General features: G+C 37.4%; 1 protein-coding gene and 1 non-coding gene across 4 annotated transcripts in view; one reads left to right on the plus strand and one right to left on the minus strand.

Annotated features, from left to right (window-relative positions):
* Positions 1-1,803, minus strand: part of R3HCC1L (R3H domain and coiled-coil containing 1 like) — a 37,371-nt gene extending 35,568 nt beyond the window's left edge. For all 3 annotated transcript variants that reach the window (XM_070946022.1, XM_070946023.1, XM_070946024.1), the window contains exon 1: positions 1,756-1,803. The gene's annotated coding sequence lies outside the window, so the exon portion shown is untranslated. The remainder of the gene's footprint in view (positions 1-1,755) is intronic.
* Positions 1,804-18,622: 16,819 nt separating this feature from the next.
* LOC139318952 (U1 spliceosomal RNA) lies at positions 18,623-18,790 on the plus strand. The gene has a single exon (XR_011600600.1). It is a non-coding gene; the product is annotated as a U1 spliceosomal RNA (small nuclear RNA).
* The last annotated feature ends 285 nt before the right edge of the window (positions 18,791-19,075 follow it).

Genomic DNA, 19,075 nt, shown 5'->3' on the forward strand with positions numbered 1-19,075 from the left:
TAATACGTTTAAGTTGCAGGACCCTTAATAATGCATTAAGAAAGTTTTTAACAATGTTAGAAAATACATCCTCAAAGTAAATGCAATTTGATGTGGGAATCAGTTATCTGGGGAGGTGAAAGTTTTCCTGTCACTGAATGTATTCAAACAGAGGGTGGATAACCATCTGTCTGAAAGTTTTTACCTTGAATATCTGCACTGAGTAGAGTTAGGTTTTATAATACTATTTTCTATTGCCAACATTGCAAAAAAAATTCCCATTTTTAATAAAATGTACACTATTAGTTATTTGAGCTATATTAAGAAAAAAGTGTAATATAATTTCCTTAAATTTGCATTTTAACATTACATGTTTTCACAGCTTTTGAACTTATTAATTAAAAACTCAATAGCACTTGAATACCTGTAATCAATGAAAAGAATTGGAAGTTTTAAGCATTTTAGACTTCTCACATTATTAGTGTTTTACTTGAGTTTGAATTATATATCTTTATTTTTATGTATAAAGTATGTCACCAAGCCTTCAAACCATGGAAAGTTAAAAGTTCATCAAATTTTAAAAGTTGAAGTTTTATCCTTGAACCGTAAGAAAAATTACTCAGTTTCTCTCTAATTCTTGTATAGACTGGTATTTGCAAGGCTCTTTTGGCAACCAAAAGCACTAGTTATGTAGGATAGTATACTAACATTGTGCATTAATACTCTTAAAAATGATATTAAATAATAAAACTAACAATATTTATAATTGTAACAGTAAAGAGTTAGTTTGGGCCTTGAAATGAAATCAGAATGTCAGGATTCATCCCTTAAAAATTGAAACCCTAAAAAAGATATATTTAAGAGCCCTTTGTCTTTCAATATTTTCCCTCAAATATACGGTACTTTTTTTTACTGCTTCATGCAGACTGACAAGCCATGCAACATTTCTGAAGTGGAAAGAAGTTTCCACACAGGATCAAACCATAATATTTTTTCAATTAACTTATATATAATTATAGTTTTAGTTCTACTGAAAGAGGGAAGGAAGATGGTAATTTGTTGATTAAAAAAATGAATCAAAGCAATGTAAATTTTATGCATAATGTGGTTCAGCTAGGAATCCTTAAACAAGCGTTATCCTTCTTGAAGCGTGTCATAAAAATATGTAACAAAAATATTTAAGACTACCCTGAAAAACGTTAGCATTAGAGAAATGCACCCTGTAGGAAAAGGATGAATGTTCCCAAAGTCCAAAAAAATGGAATACCCTCAACAACACAGTGTTAAGGATTCCAAATATTTTTTTTAATTGTACCTTTATTGTACAATATGCTGCATGTTTTCAAAATACAACACATCCGCACTACGAATGTACTTTAGACTGAATTATAGACCAGGGTCGCGCGGAGTTGGAGAAAACTGAGCCTGATTTATGACATGGTTCTTCAGCGTAATCTGACAATGAACTTTAATTTTCTATATTAGAAAATTATATAGCGTCTTTCTTTCCAAAGATCAATTGCTGCCCACCTGTTGCTTGAATGTGAACTACTGTAGCGGTAGCATCGCCAGCCCAAAAAAAGCCATCAGAATTGGTGGGGACCATCAACTATCATACCAACTAATTTGTGGTTATGGGGAACAAGCGAAAAGGAAGAGAACGGCATTAAGGACCCCATAGATCTACCAGAAAAAGAAGGGACGAGGGTGGAAAGCAAAGGAAGAGAGAGAGATCTGCAAAGCCCAACACGGGAAGGGGAGAAAAGAAAGAGTTACCGAGTACAAACAGGACCACTCCACCGCAGCTGCTTCCGCCTTCACTACTTCCGTCCGACCCTATCCTGTTTTATGCGTTCTCGCCGCAAGGGCCGCTGGGAAATGTAGTACCGTGAGTCACCCTCTTAAATTTGGCGTTCCTTCAAATATCTTTCCCCGATCTAGTTGTCCTAAGAAAAGTCACGATTAAGCGCCTGAAGAAATTCTTCTTTTGGATTTGCATAGTCGCTGACGTTCATCCGGTGAATATCGGACATAATCTAACCTTGTTGAAGAAGCGCGCCATGCGACTGCTTAAAGTTTACGGGCTGCTTTTGTCCTTGAATTTTACCAACGTTATGTACTTAGTGGTAGGAATAGAAGCTCTCTGCTCTGCACATGCGCAACAATATAGATAGATAGATAGATAGATAGATAGATAGATAGATAGATAGATAGATAGATATTTGTTTTCTTTTTGTAGGCCTTTATGTGTATTTCTCTTTAGACAGGTTCTTCCTAAGTAAACCAAGATGCATAAAAATCTTGGTTTACGTAGGAAGAACCTGGCTAAAGAGAAATACATACATACATACATACATACACATATACATACATACACACACACACACACACACACACACATATATAACTGAATTGGAAGGAAAAGATCGATTTCTTATTTTGCGCTGATAAAGTGCCACATTCTAAAATCAGCAAACGTATTTTAATTTTGAGAAAATTTGATAGCATGGATGCCATCAACACATTCCGAAGTAGCTCATCTTATCTCCCCATCCATTGTTTGACCCGTGTGAAATAGAAAATACATACAAAAAAATTCTTTGCCTTCCATTTTGAAATGAGTATTGCATGTTCTGTGCATTTTTCTCCTAATAGTTGAACCCAAGCCAAAGTGTAGAATTCAGAATCACAAGCTGAGGAACTCAACAAATTTATTAAAAATTATCAATTGAAAGTTAGCAATTGTTCCTACCTCCTCTTATTCCCCTGCATTTTCTTTGTTTAAGAAACTCACATTATCTTCAGTATGCCCCTAGAACATGGATTCTTAGGGAAGACAGTGGGAGAGTGTTGATCTATCCAACCTCACCAAGAAAGGCCAAATTACCAATGGATGAGAAGCACTGGATCCATCCTCCACACTTCTATAGAGGTCCCAGAATACACAAGCCTGATACATACCTCTCCATCCAATTGTATCATTACCAAGAACCCCTACCTACAACATCACAAAAGAATTAACAAAAAAGCTTGGGCACCTCATAAGAGGAAGCAAACACTTCATCAACTCCCTACTACAGTGCCTTCAAACAGAGACGAAACCATAGTCCCATTTGATGTCATAGCCCTTTTCATTTTCCTAGATCCAGTTAGCCCAGTTAACCCCGTAGTCTATGACTACATTGCTCCACAGCACACTTGACTTAAATCAAAAACATGAAGATTGAAACATTCAGGATTATGGATTTCATAAACCTCTGCCTAACTATGTATATAGTTCCAATTTGACAGACAAACTTACAGACAAATTAAAGATACACCTATGAAGTCACTACTTTCAGGACTTTTTTATTTACCGTATTTATAAAAGTTATAGGCTACCCATCTTACCTCAAGATAACTTATAGTGGAGGTCATTATGCAACATCTAGAAGCCATAGCATTTCCACAAATGCAACCCAAAATACAGATCAGATACGTGGACAACACCTTCACCATAATAAAAAGGACCAATTAGAAAACATTTACAAAACCATCAACAACATCTTTGAAGGAATCCAGTTTATCAGAGAAGAAGAAAACAACAACTCACACCCTTCCTAGACATCCTGATCAGCAGAGACCACAAAGTAGAGACCACAAAGTAGAAACACAAGTGTACCAAGAAGAGGTGCTCTGTAAGAACTTTATTTAAAGAGTATAAACTCACTGCAGTAACTCTGAACAGCAAGAAAAAGAACAGAGCATCTATACAACATCTTCCAACAAAATGGATAACCACACAATTTTATCAAAAGTGCCTGAGCGCTCAACCCAATACAGCACAACCAACACAAGCTCTAAAAAGAATAACACTACAACACATCAAGAATAGCTCAGAAACCACCAACAGACTACTGCAACCACATGGAATCAGCTTATATAGCCACTGTAGGGCAAACAGGCAGAAGACTGGCAGAACACCTCCATGAACACCAACTAGAAGTCAGAAGACATGATGAAAACTCTAATTTCACAATATATGGACAGAGGTAACCATAGTTTCAACTGGGAAACTGTGATCATTGTAGACTAAGTCCAAAAATGCCTGGCACTATGATAAATTAGCTACCCATAGACTCATAAATAATATCCAAATACTATGCAAAAATGACAATCAATAAACCAAAAAGGGAACAAAGCACCTCCCCATCAACAATCAGCACCCAGAAGAGCATACATTAACTCCAAGATTAACATCAGACCAACAATCAAATCAAAAGTACCTCAATCAAGGAACTGCCAAACAGGCAACAGAAAACAGCCCAACTAAAAAACCTCTAAGACCACCCCCACCAGCATTGACAGGCCAAGCAACTATAGTAGAATATATACTGAGAGCAAACTTCACTCCTTACTAGCAATGATGATGTTATCTAGTTTGGGTAATGAAATATCTGGAAGAAAACAGACAAGTTCAGGAATCCCTCATTTCAACTCTGAGCTACAAATATTCTCCTTTATTGGTATCCAAGCTTCACCTCTATTCTTCCCAAGGATTATTGGATGACTTGAGTCATGGAATATAGATGAACTGCTAGATCTTTGCTAGATCTTAAAATGGCATAACAGCTGTGTTTTGTTGAGACAATCTATGCTAAAAAGCTCTCAATATACTCTTATTGTTTGCCTCAATACTTTCCAAATGAACGAAGTGAATATGCTTTTCTGTGATATATCTTTTGCAATGGTTCAAGTTACAGAAGAACGTTTGGTTAATCTGCTCTACACTGAGATTGATGCATTCACATATCGCTCAACTTGATGATTTAGAGACATACCTTTGAATCCTCTTAAGTTCAACAAGCATCTGGGATTACTTTTAGTGATATTGATTATTTTTATGTTCCACCTTGCACTCACAATATAAACCTTTAGTCCTTCTTACTTTTGTTTCCTCCTTATTAAAAAAATAAAATAAAATTCTAAATAATATTTTAAAATGTTAGAAAAACTTCACACTACAGAGCAAGTCAACAGTGGAACAAATTTTCCAAAGAAGGTATGAGTTTTCTTGACTGGAAGTACTGAAGCACAAATTCAGCAGCCATCTGCTGAATTTTTTTAAAATTTATATGATATGTACCTCATATTCATATTCTCTCACTAAACTGAGTTGAACTCAGTGACCAAAGTAAACCATTTTGATTCTGTGATTCTAAGTAATGCATATCCGGCTAAAAAAAATTACACTCAGATATTAATCAATGAATCTTCAAACATAGTTCAGTCCTGCATCTTGCACTCTTCACCATTTTTAATGACTTGTTATTGAAGTTGTACAGTAGACAGATTGCTTATCACATTAGTGTTTGACCCTAATTGGGCAAGATGGCTAGTACCCTGTAAAGTAGAAATAAAATTCAAATTATCTTGATAGGGTAGGCTAGACTTTCAACCTTTCTGTAAGCCTTTACATTTTGTTGGCAAGCAAGATAATAATTATGGTTATATTTATGTATGATTTCTCATTCACTGCATTTTAATGGCTTTTTAAAACTACATTTTATATCATTTTTAAAAAATCCAGGATTAAGAATGTATTTCTCACTTGAATAATTTTATGTACACAATTGTGTATTAACAATTTTTGGAAAAACTTGCTGATCAAGAATATTCTTCAGTGGAAATCTTTCAATAGTGAAGAGCTGGAAATTGAATGGAATGATATCCCACTGAAACTCCTTTTTTGTATATTATTATCACTTCTCTCTTTTGGATATTTGTGTGAGATATCTGTATGAGAAACATCATTTGTTGTAAATTTGTTGATGAACTTGAATTGTAGAACATTTTCATAAAATATGCAGCTTAAAGTTGGTTGCTGAACATGATAAAGTTAATATAACATGGAAGTAAAGCATGCATCAAATTACCTGGAATGCTTAGTGAATGGTTGAACATTGAGCAAATGATAAGACAAGGTTGTTTCCCTATGGTTGTTTAATGTTTTTAGGGATAAATGTATAAGGAAAGTTTGTGTAATGTTAGAGATACATTGTTGGGGACATGAACATGTACATATTTTTGTATACAGATAATGCCATTCCAATGATGCCCTATAACAATCTGAATTATTTGTGGCAAAAGTTGAATAGATTGTATAGTGCAACAAAGAGTATGGATCTGAAAAATGCAATTGCAAGTTATATATGGATGGCAAAAAAAACCCCAATAAGTAGATTAATTTAGTAGAATGCTTACTAAGAATAAAAAAGTGAAAATGCTGATGATAGATAGATAGATAGATAGATAGATAGATAGATAGATAGATAGATATAGTTAGAGATAGTATTACACAGACAGATAGTGAGTACTACACAGTCTATTGCAAGGAAATATGTTGTTGAAAGAAAAATGGCTGGTATTAGAATGTGCTCCTTCCCACTTCATTATATGAAGATGACAGTTGGTATATCAGAAAAATATATAAATATGAGATGGGTACACTGGGAATTGGGTGATGAAGAAGTGTGTCTGACAGAACAAGAAAATATAGAATCAGAAATGGGTGTTGAATGCATGTGGACTAAATACAAAGGTAACTAACCAGGCCAAAAGTATGTTGAGGTAATTTGGTCATGCAGTAGCAAATGAATCTCAGAAGAAATATAGGAAAAAGGGTTGAGAAAAAGGGAAAGACCCAAAAAGTCATTGTTGGAATGAGTTGATTAGATCCTCAAGAAATGTCAAGGTATGAGGTAATGTACGGATATGGTGGAAGCAACATGATATGGAAGTATAGGAATGGAGAGGGATAACAAATATAAACACCATTATATTGGTGTAGTAGGATAGCAATCCTCAAATAACTGAAAGGATGGAATATAGCAAACGGAAATCTGTTCCACATAATTCCAGAATTCAGGATATGGAATAATGGAGAAGTTAAAGGAAAGGTGGAATAATAAGGGGAAAAAACTTCCTAATAATGAGAGAATTTGGTAGTGAACTACTTACACAAGGAAATGCTGCTTCTCCTTCACAAAAGTGTTCTCTTATAATCAGGCAGCATATGTCTGAGAGATTTTAATTTGGATGCTGGAGTTGAGTAGTGACTTTGACTTTATATGTCAAAGACTGGTGTTCTGTCTTTCGCAGGCAATCAGTCTAGATAGTTTCATGATAGTGCATAGGTGATAGAAACCAGGATATAAAAGATTGACCCAGCTGGGTTATTAAATCCCTAGGTATTCATGTTCAGAAGAGGAGCTCTGTCTGGACTTCTTTTCTGTCTGAATGTGTCTGTTTGATGCTGCTTATCTGATTGTGATGAGAGTATTCATGTGGTACTGAAGAATGGCAGTACCACATTGCAATGTCAGAAATACCAACCAGCAGGATCTCTTGAGAAATGCCAATGCTAGAAGGCTGGTGCTGATAACAAGACACTGACCGAATTGAAAATGCACATATTTTGAGTAAAGCTAGAACTAATGGGGAGGAAAGATAAAGAAATAATGTCTGGTAAAAATTTGCTGTCAGGGTCTTACTATAGTTAGGGTTCTGGGTAGAAGATTTTTGTCATTAAGTCAGTAGAAAGTTGCCATATAATTTTCCCAGAAATTCTGGGAGTTATAAATAACAATGTTAAAACTGTTAGTCTCATACTCTAATTTGCTTATCCAGTATATGTATAGACGATTGGCTATTCTGAAAACTATGTAAATACATCTGATCAAATGTCCATAGACAGTTAATTGGTGAACACTTAATTTGGGAACACAAGTAGCAAAATCTTTTCCCGTAGAATTTGGGATAATCAACATGAGCTTTTTCCTTCATTGCTATAACATGGCATGTATTTTGTATCCACACAGAGATAACTGTTGTGTTTCTGCAATATCCAAATACCTGGGTTTATCAGTATACCGCATGTTCCGCCCAGTTGATGAGATGTGCACAATACAGTAAAGCATAGTGTTTAGGTTAAAGATGTTAGTTTGAACAGAATAATGTGAAGTTCCTTAGCGTAAAACTGGACCTTCGTTGCATTTCTGCCATATTAGTCAAAATGTTCCAGTATCTGATTGGGTATTATGATCTAGGCATGACAAAGCTGTAATTTTATTTACTTTTTACATAGTTTAATAAAAAGAATTATGTTAACAAAAGCTATAATTTGTGGTAATAGTCAAGATCTATGGGCTTATCCAGTGACAAGCATGATGTTTGGAAAATTATGACTTAAAATAGCAAATGATAAAAAGGGAAGGGAAGGGAATAGCTGTTTATGAAACTAAAAGGCCATTTTATACAGGGTTGTGTTGTGTTGAAGCATTAAAACAATTGTTTGTACGTATCTCCTTTCCATACATTTGATATCCATCATTATCTTCTTCATTAGAAAAATTCCAGAATAAAATCCCATTATTTTCAAATTCTATATGAATTTTATTGACTTGGTTCGTTCATTTAGGTGGTCTAGAAATTTCATTACCTTCTTTTTTTCATGTTGTCAGACAATGAAAGTATCATCTATGTATCACAGTAAGCCAATAATACGACTTACATTACATTCCAAGCCAACTGTTCAAAATCTTCTATAAAGGCATTGGTAGTCTGGTGAAAACAGCATTCCCACAACTGTTCTAGATTTTTGTTCATAACGTTTTTCACATCCAAGGGAAATGTGTTATTTTACCAGTGTGTGATATCTTTGTTATGTGTATATCTGGTGGCTCAGGGATTTTAAATCTGCTGATAAATAAGAATGTAAACCACACCAGACTGTCATTTTCAGTTTTATAAAGACATAGCTGAAATGCTTTGAGGTTGGTTAGTTATTCTTTTTAACAAGCAGGGCTATTTTCCAAATAGATATTAGTTTCTCAATATACAGTGATGTCTATAGATGGGTGATTTGATGTTGCTGACAATGAGCACAATGGAAAAGGTAGATTTATGAATCTTAGGATTCTTGTTGATTTGGGTGATGTAGATAGAGGAGCTTACTGTTCATTTCTTGGAAATATGTGAACAGTTGATAATGCTTGTTCCTCAGTTTTTGAAATGGGTTGTAGGAATCCTTTGAGAAGGGGGTGATTATGTCATGCTTTAGAAGTAGGAGCCCGTGTGGCACAGTGGTTAGAATACAGTATTACAGGCTAAGTCTGCCCACAGTTGGGAGTTCGATCCTGAGCAGTTCAAGGTTGACTCAGCCTTCCAGTCTTCTGAGGTTGGTAAAATGAGGACGCAGATTGTTGGGGGCAATATGCTGATCTTGTAAACCATTCATAGAGTGCTATAAAGGACTATTGAGATGTATCTAAATCTAAGTGCTATTGCTATTGTTATTCTGAATGTTTTCATTGTAGTTGGCTGTATATATTATGACTTGCATTTGAGAATAAGTAATGTAGCTATCAAACCAAAAGAAATTCAACACCTGTATAATGCCCTTATAAATAATGAATACACTTAAAAACATTATTAGAGCAAGAAAAATATCAGACTAGCCAAAGAAGTATGAACAGCATGCAAACTATTCACACATCTCAGATGTGTTTAACTTGATTAGAAATGTTATACAAAAAAGTATAGCAATAGGATTTGGGTTGATGGGCAAGCTATAACAACAGTTATCTCTAATAAAGATAAATTGTCATCTAAGAACTGAGAGAGTATATAAAATAAATTGGTCAGTGTAGGAACACTTACATTGGACAAATGAGACTTAAAGAGTTAAAGAACATGAGAGGACATTTGACTTAATGAACAAGAGCCAAATCCAAAATAGATTTTGTGAATGTCAGCATCTTGGCACACTGTAACAAATCTGCATAATTATTAGAAAGGCAATAGAAATGCATAAAGAGCCAAATAATTTAAATATGGAAAACAATTATCAACTATTATTTATATGGTGGTTAGCAAATGATTATTGATTGTGGACCATATATTACACTGCTAAGTTCAGTTTCAGATCTGCTTTTAAAATAGTAGCAGCATGGCTAGTAAGATTTCAGCACATGTTCATTATCTCACATGGCTTTACCTGAAAGTAATTTCACCGATATGGTGGAAGGCAGGAATTGATTTAAATATGCCTGAGAATGGTATGAGCCGCATCATTGAGCAAAGTTTGGGACGTTCATTGTAGCTAAATGGCAAGCTGGGGTATAGACTAGTTTTTTGCTCTTCTGCTGCTCATTAAGAAACTTGTGAATATAAGAAAGACATTCCATTGTATATCCATTTCTGTGAAGAAAATGTATGCTTAACTAAATAGGCTTGAATTATGGAATATTTTGCATGAAGATAAAGTTAAAGGTTGGTTGCAGAATTTGATAAGAATGCTATAGAGTGGAAGTAAATCATGCACAAAAATAAGTAGCATGCATAGCAAATGGTTCATATGGAGCATCCCTGTTTGTTAAATGTATTTATGGATAAATGAATAAAAAATATTGTGATGACATTAGAAATGTTTTGAATGGAGAGATGAACACACACACACACTTACAGAAATACTGTATGTGGATAGATAACATAGTGGTTAGAGTACAAGGGGACGGATTCAAATTCTAGTTGGCACCTACCTTATCACTAGAAGCCCTTGAGTAAAGATGACCTAACACTTTACCTGCCTTTCTCAAATATAAGTGATACAATTAGGAGAGTCATATTGACTCAGACATCACCCAAATTAACAAGTATCGTATTAGATATCGGGGAACTATGATAATCTGATGATAAGTGCACTACTTGAGTAGACCACACATGGACAAGACAAGAGAACCTGGAATTTATGGAATGCTACCACAACAGCAGACCTAACAAGAGGAGATATATGAAATGTATGAAGGAACTATGCATGGACAGAAGACCTGCATCCACACTAACTGAGAAACAGCTAGTTATCTAATGCTTCAACATCGTGAAAAGGAAGCTGCTCTCACAACTTGAGATAGACCAACTACACATTACATCCCATATTCAAGAAGATCCAGAAGGATAACTAGATGTACAGCCAGCCCCTGAAGCTGGACAATCACTATTATCCTCTCCATTATAGAGCACAGATGACATGGGACATAAATTCATGGATAAACTAGCTAAAATCAACTCTCGAGACAGGTTACCAAGGTTCAGTGGAGAAGTACCATCAGATAGTATGCTAGTTGATATCAGTAGGGGGCCTCATGACAATCTCTACTACCACCATAACTCAAATCAATGAACTGGTATACAGTACAGTTGCTGTTATTCTGGAGATGGTTGGCTACCCAATCAATAGAAACAGCAATACGTACCCTCCCCAGAAAATGAGTTTAGAGATTAAGTTGAAGGCAACTTGGAGAGAGGTTAATCAGATGGTGGAATTATAGAAGAGTGTGAAGATTAAGGATAAGACTCAGCTACTGAAAAAAAATCCTTGACTCCACCTGAACCCTAGAGTCTGCTAAATAAAGACAGCACAGCTATGAGCTAAGGAAATACACTAGAGAGGCAGGGGCCAGGAAGATAAATGCCCTGTTTCCCAAAGGTGTACTCCCAAGTGCAGTACAACAACACAGAGTCACCAACAGCAGGCACTGAAAAGTACCGAAAAATCATAGGAGAAACAGAAGACACATAACACCAATACAAAGTGTCTGCAGATCCTGAGAGGAGACTACAACAATCTCGCAGAACAGGAACCAGTCACCTTCACAGTAGCAGACATCCAAGAGCAGATTAAGAACATAAAGATCTGGACAGCATGGCCTGGACATTATTCACATCTACTGGATAAAGAAGCTAGTAGCACAAATGCACAAATGCCTAGAAGCAAAGATGAACCTGTGCTAGAGCAGGTTCCTACCCAGACTGGTTAATCCAATGAAGGATAGAGCTGATTATTAAAGCCCCTCCCCCAAGAGAACAGCATCACCCATCTATTGGCCAATAACTTGCCTCCCCTCAATATGGTAAGTCCTATCAGGCATCATAGTGGCCAAGCTTTAGGACTACATGGGCCAGTATAAGCTCAAAATGGAATTGAGAACACACCAGAGGCTCAAAATACTAGCTCCTCATAGATAAAGTAGTTGCCTAAGACTCAACCTCAACCCAACGAGATTTTAGAAAAAATGCTTTTGAAAGTAAAAAAAAAAGCCTCTGATGATCGCGCGGCTCAGTTGGGCATGGGGGGCCCAGGGATTTTTGCTACCAATTCTCCGACCCGCCGCTATCGCTACTGGATCGGACGATCCGGTCCGAATCGGGAGCATTTCACCCCTGGCTGTGATCCTGTGAAAATTGCAGATCCAGAAGGCTTGGCAAATTAGCAATATATCATGGTAGTAGACAAAGAGCAGAAGACTGTGGTGATGATAGATGTAGCAATGCCAAGTGACAGCAAGATCAGGAAGTAGGAGCACTTGGGGCTATGATTCATAAGATGGGAGAGTGACTCCAACACATTCCTGGAACCACATGAGAGGTCGCTGTCCAGCAGAGTGCAATGATAGGAACAGCTAAGCTATGGCATAGAACTGTCAAACTCCCAGACCTCTGGTAGAAGACCTGAGACTAAGGAAGACATATAGTACCCATAGGGGCGAGCAGGAAATTTTATTGTTATTATTATCTGAGAACCTCAATGATTTGTAACAAATGTATAATAGCAATAACAATAGCAATAGCACTTAGACTTATATACCACTTCACAGTGCTTTATAGCCCTCTCTAAGTGGTTTACAGAGTCAGCATATTGCCCCCAACAATCTGGATCCTCATTTTACTGACCTTGGAAGGATGGAAGGCTGAGTCATCTTTGAGTCGTTTAGGACTGAACCCCTGGCAGTCACCAGAATTAGCCTTCAATACAGCATTCTAGCCACTGCGCCACACGGCTTTTGCAAGCAGAACGATGAATCTGAACATTAACCTATCAAAGACCAAGGTAGTTTTGTTTTACTAGAAAATGCAAATAATAATTAAATGTTATATAATAGTGCCAAAAAGAACAAGAGCAAATTGCTGAAATTGTGCACCAGAGTACAATATGAAATAAATATGGGAAAACTGACAAAGAAATTTTAAGATATGCAAATAGTGATGGAATGGCAATCATAGAAGTTCATCTGTTGCAAAGATTTAGTTGAAGGAAGTAAAAATCAGTGTCATTAAGAACATGCAGCTAATTGTACTGTATACCAATGGAATGACAGCAAATCAAGGAATTTGATTAATTCAGCCCAGTACAAAGCAGAAACTATGTTGCACTTACGGCAAAAGAAGTGACAGCAACTGGTTGATCTTCCCTGGGTTCAGAAGTTGGGGCTTGCCTGGTAGCAGTTGAAGAAGGAAGTCAAAATAATTCTAGGGCTGCAGCTAGATTGGGAAGTAAAAAAAAATCCAGATGCAGGAAATGGAAATCCATTTCTGGATTGTTTGCAAGAAAACTGTCTGCTTGTGTCCATAGGGTTGCTAGGAGTTGAATTCAACTTAAGAACAACTCTCTTTTGTCTGTGAAAAGATGTAACAGCATAACAAGCACTGGTCTTGAATTTTGCTTGTTCACATCAGTGGTGGGATTCAAATAATTTAACAACCAGTTCTGTGCCCTAATGACCAGCTGGGTAGGCGTGGCTCGGTGGTCATGTGGCCATGTAGGTGTGGACTACGCAAGGTGCTTCGCCTAGCAATTACAATGTTATAAGGGTTAACCAGAGAGGCAGTTTCTGTAAGCAGGGCAATAAAGATTAGGCTAGAAAAAACACCAGAATGTTTCCTTCCTGCCTTCCTTACAGGATTAGCCCTGTAAAGTGGATATAAACAAAATAAGATTTCTTCCAACAACCGGTTCTCTGAACTGCTTAGAAAGTTAACAACCAGTTTTCCCGAATAGGTGCGAACTGGCTGAATCCCACCACTGGTTCACATGTATACATAACAACAATCCTAGTTCTCATCATGGTATAAGAATCTCTATAATTTGTGGCCAAAAAAAAATGGTAATAAGTATGAAGTCCTAAATTTCAAACTAATTGACATTTCCACTTAATGGTTAAGGTGAAAATTAAACAAAAATCTCTGTGTTAGGATGTTGGTGAACATAAATCAATTTATGGGCAATATTGGTTTGCCATTAGATTGAACATGATCTATTTGACTGTATTTTGTATTGCCACCTCCCATTTCTGCCTTATTGTCAGGAGCCAGCCCTGTCTTAGGCCTCTATTCTTGAATCACTGTCAGACTGTTGTTTCTGAAGAGATTGACTCTCTGGCATGTTCATCAAAAATATCACAAAGAGAAGGCAATAAAACTGTCATTATATCATAATTCATTAACTTTCTGGCAGGCAGCATCCTGGTCTAATGCCTGCCTTAGCTGATGCCCTGATGGGTTATTTTCTTTTCCAGAGACTCAGATGCCTCTAGAAAGAAGCCAACATGCATTGGGATATCTTCTGAAACCTAAGCTTTTTTTACCCTAACCTTTCTCCATCACAACCACTTCTAAAAGTTTATAAATATATTAATTGTCCTATTGCCAATCTCCTGAGGCATCATGCAATAGCAACAGATTTTTATAATTTGCAGTTCCCTTTATCATAATGAGCATCACAAAAACATATGCCTTTTAATAAATTGTGTTAATCGGAAAAGATGTTAACAGGCTTGTCCTGAATTCTTGCTTCTAAATTCATCCTGCCATTAGACAAAGTGAAACTATTGCTTCAGGCGGCAGATATTGGAGGACAACAATGAAATCCACGGAGGTGATTCTTCTGTGGCCTCTCTGTGGTCTTAGGCCATTTTCATCTCTTGGATCACCAAGCAGTGTATGCCCCATGGTCTAGCCTTCATCCCCTAAAATAGCCTGCTGTCATTGTCAGATGTGGGGAATGATCCGTTTCTTTTGTTAGAGTTGAACTCTGATTGAGCTGCCAGTGTCGTTGTCTCCTGGAAATGGAATCGAAGGACAGAAAATCATCTTGTCCTTTCCTCTGGCAGCCATGTCTTGGGTCAACCTTTGTTTGTGTCTCACAGAATCTGGAGTCAGGCTAATGAATACTAGAGGAAGGTCAGTAGTGACTTATTTGTGCTAGTCGAGGGAGCAATGAGACTCACCTGAAGCTAAGAAATGGAAGGCTGTACTATGGGTAACATTTACAAATCCAGGGATGATATTTCAATTGAAAACAAAAGCCTGGTTAAAAGCCCTGTATGCTTTCCAATGATGGAACAGAAGTGCAGTGAAGTAGGCATCTACAGCATGAGAAATTCAAGCTTTCACTGTTTTCTCTGTCAGCAGACCAGAAGATTTGCATACTTGTCCCATTCTGGATTTTTATTTCATTCTACATTGCAACTTAATGTTGGTTTTCTCTTATCCTATCCAATTACATTTTCTATCATCAGTAAACTAATTTTAAATTACCATAATTGGAAACAAGTGGTACATCATTTGAGGGTGAGTTGTAGATTTGGAATACAAATTATGCAGGGAAGGAAAAACTTGGCTCTCCAAAAAAACAAAAACAAAAGAACAACTTGCAGCTCAGATTGAAACAGGGCTGGGAAACCTGTGCCCTACAATTATTGTTAATCTATGATTCCCACCAACTTCAGCCTTTAGGACCAATAATTAGGGTTTTAGAGGATTCATAGGTAGCCCACCTCTCAGCTAGAGCAATTAATAAAAGCATAATAATATTAGGAACAGTGAGGGTAAATATGATGTAGAGCAATGAAGACTATTAAGGCAACACAATGAGCGGTAGTAGCTACCATTCTACCCACCCTTTCTCCCCCTCCTGCTTCTGCTTCTTCTTCTCTTTTTCTCTACCCAAAATATGTTGATATTTCAGTCAGAAGGATTGAATGCCAATAAATAGAGATTAAGTTCAGCTTTCCTTTATAATAAAATATCTAATTGTCATGATCTCTGTCTGAACTGGAGACTAGGATACATTACAGTGCAACACAAATAACTTTATTGACAGCCCTAGAGGCAAATACAGGCTTAAAGAGAAGCGGAGTGACAGTCCTTCCTTACAATCTTATGTAAATTAGAATATACATGTGATTGAGCAATAGAGCAAACTGGAATTTCATTGGGCAACGCGTATCATTTGAGGCTATTAGGTATAACTATGAGATAATGGGGTAAACTACAAAGGCACTGCAGCTTTGAAAGAACACAGAAGTAGTATATCATGAACATAGTTTACTTCCGGGAAGTTACTTTCTTCTGCTTTCCCAGAACTTTGTTCCCCTTACAAGGGGATAATCTTTTCCAAGTTTATCAGCATATTTTGGTCTTCTAAATATTCTATGACTGAACTAAGTTTCAGTTTCCTCTGAGAAATGTTTGTAGAGGGGGTAGTTGCCTAACTTAACACTGCATAGCTCAGGGGTCAGCAACCTATGGCTCCGGAGCCACATGTGGCTCTTTGGACCTTCTGCTGTGGCTCCCTGTCAAGTGATCCCAACACTGGCTGACCCCGCTGCCCCACCCCTCGCCCTCCCATCCCCTCCCAATCACTCTTCACCTGGCCTGAGAAGGTAAGGGCAACGGCGGGGGATGGAGAAGCAGCCAGGGCAGAGACAGAGAGATACAGAGAGGGGGGGAGAGAGAGATATATAGAGAGATTCAGGGAGAGAGGGGAGGAGAGAGGGAGGGAGGGGAGAAAGAGATATGTCAAAAGGATTTTGTGGTTACCGGTGTTTTTTAACAATTGGTTCTCTGCCCTAATGACCGGCTGGGTAGGTGTGGCTACAGGGTCATGTGACCGGTGGAAGTGAGTGACATCGAGTTGGCCACCCCCACCCAGGTTTTGTGGCTCCCGGTGTTTTTTTTTCTGTGGGAAATGGGTCCAAATGGCTCTTTGAGACTTTAAGTTGCAGACCCCTGGTATAGCTGAACCTGGCTTTTAACCTGGCTCTATAAGATCTCATATACGTTTACAAGAAGAGCTTTGTGGAAAAGGTTTCAGATAAATTCTCAGTATTCAGCAGGGTATTCTAGCCAACCCCAGTGTATGCCACTTTCATTAATTTGAAGGCAGTCTTTAGCTAAATAGCTACAGAGAACGTATGGTTGAAATTGGCAGAAAGAACTGTAATGTTATATACCGTAAAGTACCGTGGTTTACATGCAGGTTAGAAGCACCCCTTTGGCAGGTTTGGCAATACCGACTGGAAAAGTTATTAAGGATATGCTTGATCTCCTTTTTCAACTTTCTATCAATTCTATCCTTCAAGCTCTGTCTAAAACCAAGTTTCCCTATCACTGACTCCTTTCTCTGGAACTTCATTTCTCTACCTTATTGGTTTCTCGCAAAGTCATTAAGGCCTGTTTTAGCAGACCTTTTGGGGCTCTAGGAATCATTTTAGTCCTTCTTGTTACTTGGCAAGTAAGTTGTTATTTATTATCCTGTTATATTATTAGATTGCTATGCTTATATTGCTAATTTTAATTGTAACCTTATCATTTTGGAAGGCTGTAAGGTGTCCAGAATCAGTCATGGCACACTACAGTCAATCAACATTGTAAGATGCCTGGAGTCACCTATGTGTGAGTTGGGCAGCTATATGAATTTGTTAAATAAATAAATGATAAATTTCACCGGAAGTTAGAAAATAAACTGCTAACTCTCTTTCTCTATGCTGATGATGCAGGCATCTTATCCCTGACACACAAGAGTCTCAGCCACAGCTTGTCTTGCAACCTTGGCAACAATTTGCAATGAAGAAAAATTGACCACCCACTTTCAGAAGAAGTTTTGTTCAAACTTCAAAATCAAGCTAGCTGCTTTTACAAGTGCACCAGTGGTGGGTCGCTCCTGGTTCACCCCAGTTTGGGTGAACTGGTAGTGGCTGCGGTGGTGTGAGGCTCCGCCCGCCCACCCAGACATCATCAAAAACACTCTGCACATGCACAGAAGCACTGCATGCTCGCACGCTACCAATAGCAAACCAGTAGCGCCAGGATTTGAAATCCACTACTGAAGTACACATAATAGTATCTGAACTGAACAAGTCAAAGATTTGTCAAATATCTAGATACCTTCATCTAAACATCCTCAACTTTGAAGAAACCAAAACTGTCTAGGTCCACAATAGTTCAAGCCCCAAGATCTGGAATGCCATAACTCAGTTTGTTAGCTGTAGTGGGTATCATTCTGAAATCAAAATGTTCAGATGTAAGATGTTGAGCCTTATGCTCTGTGCAGTGTAGTCCTGCTTTTATAATGATAATGACATGAGAGCCTTAGAGGTAATTCAATCCACAAGAACTGTGTTATGTATCTCCCCAATATATGTTAAGTGCTCTTTTGCACTTGCAATTTGGCTTTTCCTCTGTGGACACTTATAAAAGATCTTGCCAGTTAAAGTATGGAGTAAACCTTTATAGAGGAATCTTTAGCCCAGCTAGTCCTATCTGATAAATGTGTTTCTTCTTAGAAGCAAAGCATGACTATGGTATATAGCCTAGTCCTTGATGATACTGAAGTTTGAGGGAGCTTGTTTAGAGACCAGAAACAAGTTCTTGGCCTAGATTTACAGTGAAAGAGAAGGAAAGTTCTTGCACTTGAAATGGCAGCCTATGGGGTAGATCTATCACATTGCCTGTTTACACTGATTACACATCAATGATTGGGGAGATACTTAGCTGACAAGGGAGATACCATGAACAAGAAGGGGTTTTTTTTCTCCATTTGAGACTCATTCATTACAATGTGGGTGTGCCGACCCATGTTATTTCTCCAAATGTGAAAAAACTTGACTACATAATTTATGGTAATGGGGGACTGTGTTCATGCCTACTCCTGAAAAAAATAAAATAAAAATGGTTTGGAGAGGGAGTTATGTAACATTCTATCTCAAGTTTGCCTATCTCCCTTTGGATTAAGACAATTGATACCATATATGTTGTTCTCTGTATCAAGCCTAGTACTCTGAATTAATGACCTCTGTGCTAGCCAATCATTTAGTTGGTCAGAAAAAGCAAAAATTTCTTCTTGTTAGTGGAACCATCTTCAGAAATGTGCAGGAGGGTTGCCAAGGTTTGTGTGATTGTAATAGCCACAAGAAGGTTTCGGGTTTAATACTGGAAA

The sequence above is a fragment of the Pituophis catenifer genome, unplaced genomic scaffold (assembly GCF_029215685.1).
Source record: "Pituophis catenifer annectens isolate HBS135680 unplaced genomic scaffold, rPitCat1.0.hap2 SCAF_6, whole genome shotgun sequence".
In the NCBI taxonomy this organism is placed as follows: Eukaryota; Metazoa; Chordata; class Lepidosauria; order Squamata; family Colubridae; genus Pituophis; species Pituophis catenifer.